Here is a 10,138-nt window from a genome sequence, read left to right as displayed (position 1 = left end):
CATTCGTGCTGGGGTGCCCCTGTAGCTGCTGTACCCCCTACACCTGCCCTATGGCTTGGATGGCGTGCGTTAGTAGGTCCACATGGTGGATCACTGGTGACTGCATGTCTGCTTGCCCTAGGTCAGAATTTCTATCCTGTTAATGCCGTTTCAAAAAAAAAAAAGAAGAAAAGAAAAAGTTCCCAGCCAATGCACCACTGTGGAAGTGCCTAAGGTGGGGGTTACATCGGGTGCTGTACTATCCGTCCGGCATGGGGCCTCTCCCCTCTACTCACCTGCCATGACTTGGTGTTATTGAATGAAAAAGAGGGTTTCAGTGGAGAACCTCTTCCTGGGGGAGCCCGGGGACGGTAGTACTCTGTCTTGAGGCGATGTTCCTCAGGGCTCTGCCTCCCCTACAGCCCGTCCACTCGCAAACCGAATGGGTGCCACCTGCGTTGTTCAGCTGTGCCCTGTAGACCCCTTTCTCCAGGGGGGACCGGTGTTGGTGTGGGCTCTCGTGGGCTAGTCTAGCTGTCACAACAACTAGCGTCTCTGCCTCGAATGCTGATGGACTAGGCTCCTGTTTGCCTCTAACGATCTTTACAAAGTAGGCAGCTGGAGGGGGGTTGTAACTGCCTCCTCCCTCCCAGCTTTATACAGGGACTCAGTTTCCCCTTGCTCTGAATGCCGGCACTGAGCCAGCTACAACGTTCCCTGCCACAGGAGCCTCACCACGCCTGATGTGCTCCATGCTGGCGTGCTCCCTATCCTCCTCCCCATCAGGTTCTGGTGGGGCTTTTAAATCTTCCTGCAGTGGCTGCTCCAGCTGCTATGATTGGCTCTGCTTTTCCCCGCTCCGGGAACAGTTGATTCAACAGCCAGCGTAACGCCGGCTTGTGTGGCCATGGCCGCGGCTCCAGCTCCAGCTGTGCTCCCAGAGGTAAGTTTCCCCAGAGAGGGGCTTGCTCGTGTGGCTTGGAGCCTGCAGGGACTGCCCCCTCCCCTTTGACAGCCTGTGGGGGCATCTCACTGCCACAGGGACTGAAGAAGTTTCAAGTCACTTTCATGTTATCTTCACCAACTCTGTTCTAAGCAACCACATTCTTCTCTCAGCATAAAGCAGGATTACATAACTGAGCTGGTGTTAGTTGCAGTACCCCTTGGTAGCAGAGAGACACCAAAAGCAAATGAGAAAGGGACAGTTTGTCTGAAACAAGTGAAAGGAGTGATAACTTATGAGCCTCCCAAAAAGGATGGATTTAGATGCTGCATGGTTTAGTGACAATTATTCTGGAGCGTAACACTAGCTATCAAGAAACAGGGTAAAGTACCAATTTATTGCGCGTATTTCCAGCAAAATAAAAGAATTATAGTATTTCACAGTGCCTAGCTATCCATATGCACGAGAGAATGGTGCTATGCTCATCCAATGATGCCGGGCCAAACCTCAATGTTATTAATTTCATAAACGGCTCCAAGGAGATTAACACAGTGAAATGAAATAGGCTCTGCAGAGCCAGTCTGAAGCATCACATCAAAAGCTCTCTTTATGCAAATCTGAAAACTGGATTGACAAGATACTTTGTCTGTAAGTTCCACTTATTAACTTCTCTGTGCAACTGATTGGCATCATGCATTGTACAAAATCTGTCATGAGGTCTCAAGCTTCTCTATATAGGCTGTTTTGCAGCTTTATGTAGCTCTGCACGTAGATAAGTAAAGAATGATGCAAAGCAAATTAAGAAAGCCATGAGAGCATTGACACAGACCTGAGAGTCAGAAGCAAAATGGTGGATTAAGTCAGTCACAGAAGCCAATGGCATATTCTAATGGCCCTGCTGCATCAAATTAAACAAAACTGGGGTAGAAGCACTTCAGTATATGCAAAAGAAACACCAGTCTTTGAGCAGTTCCAAAAGTGCAGAATCAATTAGTGCTGGAAGGATTATGACCTGCTTCAGTGTGTGACTTATGCTTGTTTTTCAAGTGGAGGCCTAGTGGTTTCAGAAGATGGCACCAGGAGAATGAAAGTTTTAAAATACCTATCAAAGAAAAAATATCAGATCGGATGGTTTTGTACTTTATTTAGTACAAGTATAAACAGGGATCTCTCTCTGTCTCTAAGAAAGACCATTTAAGGTTTTTCTATAGTGTTTATCCCTTTAGTGTCCATGCATTCAAGTTTGTACTCTAAATTAAATGTTGTGAGCTCTCCTAGCTCCATGTGCTCCAGATATGAAAGCTGGGAGCACAAAGTTCTTTTGAAAATGTTTCCATTAGGACATAATGCATCAATGAGATGCCACATCAATCCACTCACATTTAAGTTTGGACAGCAAAGAACACAACTTGTTCAGATTTCTCCCTGAAAAATTTACCCAGGCTTAACACATGTAGGGTGCATCCAGATGAGCACACACATGCTTCTTGCAGTGTCCCAAACCCATGCAGGGTAAGCAGAGGTGCAGGCTGAGGGACCTGGACCTGGGCTCCATGTCAGGTAAGCAGGGGACATGCAACACATTCAATTTAAGATGAGATACAAACCAGCCATGAAAATGTTCTACATTACATGTGGAACATTTTTTATAACTATTTTGCCATTATCTAGCACCAAGGGCCCTGGCACACATTACACTTAAGACATGATTAACCAGTTTGTCACATCTTAAGTAGTTACCCAGCCATACATGAATGCAATTAATGGAATGATAAAACAAAGAATAAGCCACAAAGTTATTACACAAAGCTTTATAGCTGGTTCTTATCATGCCATTAAACATGCTGTTGGACTGAGTCTCCAGAGCACATGGGAGCCATGACTCTCATAAGCTCTCGAGTCTGAGTGTCAATCATCTGATTGCCACTCCCAGCTTTGGGTGCCCATTGGAGTCAAGGGCTCTGACTGCTCCCAAGCCTGGCTCCCAGGCCTGGGAGCACATTAGAGCCTTTCACTCCAGTGGGCCCCTGAAGCTGAGAGCAGCAGCAGATGGGGCCTCCCAGCCTTTGGGGCACAGCTGGAAACAAGGGCCTTTGAGGCACAGCTGGAGCCATCAGCTGATTTGGGCTGGAGCGCATTGTGTGCCCCTGTGGTTAGGAGCCCCATCATCTGACCTGGGCTCCCAACCATGGAGGCACACCATAGACAGCTCCCAGAGTCCCCTGCCCATGCCCATTGTTTCAGTCCTGCCTGGCCCAAAGCACAGTTTGGCCCTGCCAGGCTGCGAACTGACAGCCCCCCATGTCCACTGTACTAAGTATATGGGCTGGAATAAGGAACTGATTTTTGAGTTGGGACTATGACTGGAAATACTTCTTGGGACACCCCACACCATGCCTCTGTGACACTGGGGGACTCTCCTGGAGGTCCCTGACCAGAGTCTTGGCTGTGCCAGGCTGCCAACTGACAGTCCCCAGCCACTGTAGTAAGTATAAGGAACTGGGAACAAGGAACTGGGAATAAGGAATCAACTTCAGCCTAAGCTGCTCCCTTGCATTAGTTTTACCTCAGACTTGCAGCAATTAAGGCAAAAGAAGCTGCAGAGGAGCAAGAGAATTTCTCTCTGCTCCCTGAAGCTGGCTGAGGCTCACAAGGACTGAGGCAAGCAGCTCTGCCCTTCCATAGGGGAAGAATTCCCCTCAGCTTCCTGGGGCTGCAGGACCCAGGACTGGGGTGGGAGGAAGCCCACCAAGGCAGGGGCTCCCCCGTGCCACCATGCTGGGCTGCATGGGCAGGCACCCAGCCCAGAGGACCACTTATCCCTCCCTCCTATGGCAGCCACTGAAACAATCAGCAGCTGGGAAGGGGGAGAGGGGAGATGAGAGGGCTGCTAGGGGCTCTAAAGCCCCCACCCTTTCCCTCCCCCCACATGCTATGTAGACCCAGACTAGGGTGGTCTGGGGGTCTGTTCCCCTGCCTCCCTGTCCCTATGAGCTGATGGACACAGGCAAGAAGCAGGCTAAGGAGCAGAGGGGCAAGGCAGTCTCTGCTCCACTGGAGCAGACAGGGTAGCCCAGGGCTGCAAAGCATCCTGGGATGCTGGGGGACCGTGAGCTAACTTGAACCAGGAAAAGATCTGGAACAAAAGTTCCATAAACCAGTTTGACCTAAATCAGATAAGTCTGATACTACATCCAACCAAGTTGATCTTAAACCTGTTTTGGTCACTTTGAAAGCAGCTTATATGCACTGAACTTCTGTTCCGTAAGAGGTTTAAACCAGTTTCCGATCACTTAAATTGGTTTAATGTGTAACTTCTGTCTATAGTCTAAAAGTGAAACATAAGTAAGTATCCATTCAGATAAGGTCAAACTGCCAGTTCATGCTGCTTTTAATGATAGCCTCTGTGATATGTTATGTTCTCCATTACAGGAACTTGACTATGGCCACCCATTCATTTCACACTGTGCATAGAACAGGTAGTCAGAAATAACTTTCTCCATGAATTCCTCTGGGCCACATTCAAACAAAGGAAAAACTTGTAACCCAGTGCCAGGCCCCAAGCCATCTAGTCTCCCTGGCTAGGGACAGACATTCATAAAGCCTGAGCCTGAATTGATTCAATCTTTGCAGGTTAGTCTAACTTGCAAAGGTTAAACCAATTTGGAGGTGGATAGACATTCCCTTTTCATTCCAGAAATTCAGGCACATGCCTGCAGTGGTTCAGGTTAGAAGCAGCAAGGGGGGGTTGGGGAAGAGGGAACATTAGAGCAGCCTTCCCTTCCCATTGCATGGTGCTGAGCTGAGGGGGACATGGCAAGGCCCCAGCAGGATGCTCTGTTTAGGGAGGGGTTCCCCCCGCCAGCAGCTGAGCAGGAAGTTGATAACACAGTGTTTATCACTCCTACCTCAATGTTTAGCAGCCCATTAAGAAAACAAAAGCTTCTCTCATTAGTTCAAGCTCTTCTTAAACAACTTTTTCCAAGGAAGGAAAGGAGTGACGTTACCAGCTACCTCTTGATTAGCTCCAAAAAGCCCTAAGCTGACACTGCTATCTGCCTTTGTCCGGTCTCTCACAGCATGGACCATAGCCAGCATGTGGTCTGCTAGCTAATGCTGAGAGTGATCTGTCTAAGGCTTGAGCAGGGACTGGTGAGGGGGAGGGAGGGAGCAGGAGGAAGCCAAGCAGACCCCACTGTACCTGCAGTCTCTGCTAGAGCTGCAGCCATGGAGCAGAGGGGAGGGGCCAGCCCAGCTCTCTGGAGCAGAGAGCCAACCCAGCCCAGAGAGCATATCAGGATGAAGGGGGCTCTGATTTAACTTAAACCAGGAAGGGGTCTGAGATGGACATGGCATAAACTGGTTTGACCCAAATCCATTAAGTCTGATACTACATTCAACTAGATTTATCTCAAACCAGTTTCAGCCATTTTCAAACTGGTTCATGTAAACTGAACATCTGTTCTGTTACAGGTTTAAACCATTTTCTGATCACCTAAACCAGTTTGTGTGTAATGTCTGTCCCTAGCCCCTTAAACTTGCTTTCTGTTGGCAGCATGTTCTGTAGGTAGGCATGTCACTTTTAAACACCGTTATACTTGCTCATCATCTAAAAAACAACCTAGATCACTTATTTGTTATACTTCCTGACAAGCCTTTAAGATATATTTCATTCCTCATGATATCCCCATTCTCACTCTTCTCACAGTCCACTGATTCTATTCTCCTTGAAATCATAAACCTGGATGAATTCTTATGCAAGTGACATGGTGTGCCAAAGATTACAGGTTCAGATGCAAATACACAGAGTAGTGCTGAATTCTACTTTCCAAATCAAAGAGTGAACTTCCCTGGAATGCAGAGTTCTGCTTACAATTAGAGTCACAATATTGTCTCTGCAAATCAGAAATGCATTTACTATGACAACTTTAAAAATAAAAATAGCAGTATGTTACCCAGCATTCAGATCAACAAAGCATCTCTGTGTTATATGCTTTTATTTTCTGAATGTTGTCTGCAAACGAGATGTTAAGGGTCACAGTTGCTTACAGCTGTGATTCCCCAGGATTTTTCATCAAGATAACTAGCTTCTGCTTGCTGCAATCTATCTTGATTTCTCCCAGTGTTGTGTCCAGTCCTGAAAAAATGAAGTCTCTGTATAAGTTAAGTTCTCAGGATGGCATGAGCAGAGTTGAAACCATCATTTGGTATCATTTATGGAGGTCCATATCCTAAATCAGGGGAGCAAGATCTGTTTTAGGTAAAACTTCATTGCTCCTATTAAGGTAAATAGAGAGCTGAAGTGCCATGAAAAAATACCTTACATATTTTTAGTTATTTCCAGGAAATTTCCCAAAAACTTTTAAGCCACCATGGAGATGTTTTGCTAGTACAAAACAGCCACCAGAACTCCTATGCAGCCACATGGAATTTGGCCATTTGAAATTAAATACAGAAGCTAAATTAGTAGAATATAGTTTCCTGAAAGGGAATTTGGCCAGTAATTTTTACAATGGTGAGTGGTGTCTTGAGATCTTTCCAGAAGAGGCCACCTATTTGACTCAGCACTACAATCTGAAAGCTCATCAGGATGAGTGCAATGAATAAGTTAGACAAAGTTCTTTGGGTAAATCTGATATCTTTCATTAAATAAGTTATGAGCCCTTGTGAAGATAAAGGGCAAGATTTTCAGCCCCCTTTGTTCTGCTCAGACAAACAGACCAGAGAACAAACAGTCATCAGGGAGCGTCTCTGACACAAGAGTTTCCCTGTTGGTGCACCACACCACAGCCAAAGGCTGCCCCTGCCCCAGTCCCAATCACAACCCCATCATCATAGGTAACACGTGAGGGAGGGGAAGAGATGAAAAGGAGATAAGGTGGAGTTCTTTTCTGCTGCATCTAATACTCATCTGGTCTAAGGTGTGTTAAGCAGTACAGGCAGTCCTCAACTTACAACATTTCAAGTTATTTTTTGAACTTACAACTTTTATAAATTGACACCCGCTTTCAACTTTATGACATCAGTTTTGACTTTACAATGCTTGATCCGATGCAACGCCATGCCAGAAAACAAGTTCGCTGCGTCACTCATCTCCCTGGAGAACATCTGTTCAACTTTCTTGGACACTTTCTTTAAGAAAGCAGGCAAGACTCCAGAAAAACCTGCAGCCAAGACTCCTGAGAAGCCTCCAGCCAAGAACCCTTTAAAAAGTTCAACCAAGAGCCTTTCAAAAAGTCCAGCAAAGTCACCTCAAAAAAGTCCTTCCAAATCAATATGATTGCTATGTACAATATAATACATTAATGTAGCTATATTACTCATCTATAATTGATCCAGTACAAAATTCTGAGGTATTTTTAGTGAAAATAGGGTATCAGGCCTTGGTTCAGGAACCAATCCCCTATTTATAACATTGTTGCTCATGAGAAAATTAGTTCTAAGTTACAACATTTCGAATTAAGATGTGGTTTTCAGGAACCAGTTGTGTCATAAGTCCGAGGACTGACTGTAACTTAAATGACTAATATAACTTAAGTGGTGGAAATCAGGGCAACATCTTGTCTGTTCTAACTCTTGCCAAGGCCAGTACAGACAACATATGAAAGTAAAAGAACTATAACCAGCTCCACCCTGTACTCCCTTACCCATCAGGCAGGCACTGGATAGAATTTGGCCCAGACCACCACGACAACCAAATTCCACCTCTGCACTTCCACTGACTTCAGCATAGTTACTCCAGCAATGAGTTTGGTCCTATGCTTTCAATTACATTTGAAACATCTGCATGGACTCACTATAGCAGCCAATTTGCAAAAGTACCTGTATTGCTTGCTACCCTAAGAGGGTGGAATCCAATATAAGTATCCTCAAATCAGCTTCCACAGTTTAGAGGCTGTAGGAACCTTAACAATTATCATTGAAATAAAACACAACTTTGTACATCAATAGCCTGGTGGTTAAGCCCAGTAAGGAAAGGATAGGACATATGTCTACATTCAAGAACAGATTTTCATACTCCCATTAACAAACCTCCAGCCTCAGCATGGAAAGTGCAGGATGCAAGAAGAGGGAGGACCGAAGGGGGAGGCACCCTCCCCCCCAACTCTAGTCTTTAGGTAGTGTGTAGTAGGGTTCATACCCCACTCACCTACCCAACATTATGTTACTGCTGTTTTCTCTCCTACTTTTCTTCTACTCCTCCAGTTTGCATTTCTCCTTAACAGACCTGTTTTGTTTCAGACACATGAAAGACTATTTAAGTGAGTTTTTAGATGTCTCCTTTCCTTGAAGATGAAAATAGCAAGAAATATTCAGATAATGAAAAGAATGTAGGCACTGAGACTGGAGAGGAAGGAAATTTTGTTGCAAAAACCTGAACAGAAGAGAAGGTGGTGAAACAATTTATGTTCAGCAGCTTGGCCCCAAAGAGTAACTTCTGTGTTTGTTGGGGGAAAAAAAGGACTATGTTTGGTCAAGTTAGTTGAGCTGACCAGTTTTACTTTTGCTGCTGGCTTCGGCCAAGAACCCACCATTCAGAGCCCTTGCCTCAGCTGCAGCCAAGCTAGTAAATAATACCCGGAGGCCACCCAGACATGTAAGCAATGCAAAACAAATGCAAAAAGTTAAACAAATAAGTTAGCACTTAGATGTCTTCCAGTGGTTCTTCCAGGCTTCACCTTCTGGTTGCCTCTTATCTTTCAGAGGCTTTGCAGAGCTTGCAGGCTTGTACAACAAAGTAAATGATCAAGCAAGCAAACAAACAAACAGAGAAGAACCCTGCTCCAGGCTCTCCGGGTGGCTGCTTAGTAGGGGTGTGTGATGTAGGCCCCATTTGATTTGAATTTGGCCCAGATTAGGGACAGTGATTTGATTGATTGATTCGGATCACTGTCCCCAATTCGATTCAGCCAAATCTAAATCCAAAGATTCAATGCTAAGTCAGAGAATCAGCGATTTGGCCATAGACACAGCTTTAAATGTTTTTTTCTACATACCTTGAGGTACCCACATGGCTCATGAACTCTGCGATGCTGGGGCGGATGGAGCATCCCACAGGAGTGTGGGGGACCCCCTGCATGCTTGGCGGCGAATCCGGAAGTGGACCGGATGTACTTCCAGTCCACTTCTGGGTCCACCAGGGACTGCATGGGGGGGGCGCACCCCCCCCACGGATTGGCAAATGGCCATGGGGGGACCCCTGGTGCCCCCCTGAGACCCAAGAGGCACCAGTCACCAAGAGCTGGGAGGGTGCAGTGGGGGAGCCCTGAGTGCTCTCCAGCAGACCTGGAAGTGGACCAGAAGTGCTTCTGGTCCACTTCCAGGTCTGCTGCCAAGTGCGCTAGAGAGAACCCTGCTCTCCTCTGGGATACTCCATGTGCCCCAGCCTCACAACATTCATGAGCTACCTGCTACCTAGAGGTATGCAGAAAAAATATTTAAAGCTGTATCTATGTCCTAATCTCTGAATCTTTCCGAATCTCTCTGAATCAATACAGAGGGTTCTGATTCAATTCAGAGGAATTAAGGGGTCCTCTGATTCAATTTGTATTCAGAGGTTCAGCCACCAAATCAGGGACTGAAGCTTCACACAGCCCTACTGCTTAACCCCTGGTAACTCCAGGCAGCCTGCTCCCTGGCCAGGTGCAGCCCCTTGAGGCTCTTTTCAGTGTCTTTTATCCTTCCCACTTTGGGCTCATGTGGCTAACCCTCTTTCATGCCCCACACCTGTGTCAGCTCCTTTGCTGAGGGACTCACTATGTCCCAGTCTCTGGTGAGTTCTCCCAGGTCTGGGGTGGGTGTGCAGAGGTGCTTCCAGTGTGTGGGGCTGTTCAGACTCCCCCAAACCCCTAGCAACAGGAGCTAATTTGCTCCGTTGATTCCATGGCTGACCAAAATTACTTCATAAGCGTATATCATTGACTTTTGCTGCTAGATGGTCATCATTTGTAATTAAAAGTCTAATGCTTAGGTGCCAGGATCTGCTTCTTGTGGCTATTTATATTGATAAATTATTTAAATCTAAAAAAATTAAAAGAAATTAGCTATTGACCACTCATCAATTACTGTTACAAAAAATTTAAACCCAGCAGAGCTGTAAATTGGAGAGTACCCAATTTATTTATAAGTAGAATGGCATTAAAACAACAGCTTGTGGGTTCCCCATGGTTGCAGGGAGTGTAATCAAACTGAAATCTGCATACAAATTCACAAACC

The sequence above is a fragment of the Alligator sinensis genome, unplaced genomic scaffold, assembly GCF_000455745.1.
Source record: "Alligator sinensis unplaced genomic scaffold, ASM45574v1 scaffold832_4, whole genome shotgun sequence".
NCBI lineage: Eukaryota > Metazoa > Chordata > Crocodylia > Alligatoridae > Alligator > Alligator sinensis.
The sequence above is the reverse complement of the archived record's forward strand: the minus strand, read 5'-3'. Positions refer to the sequence as shown.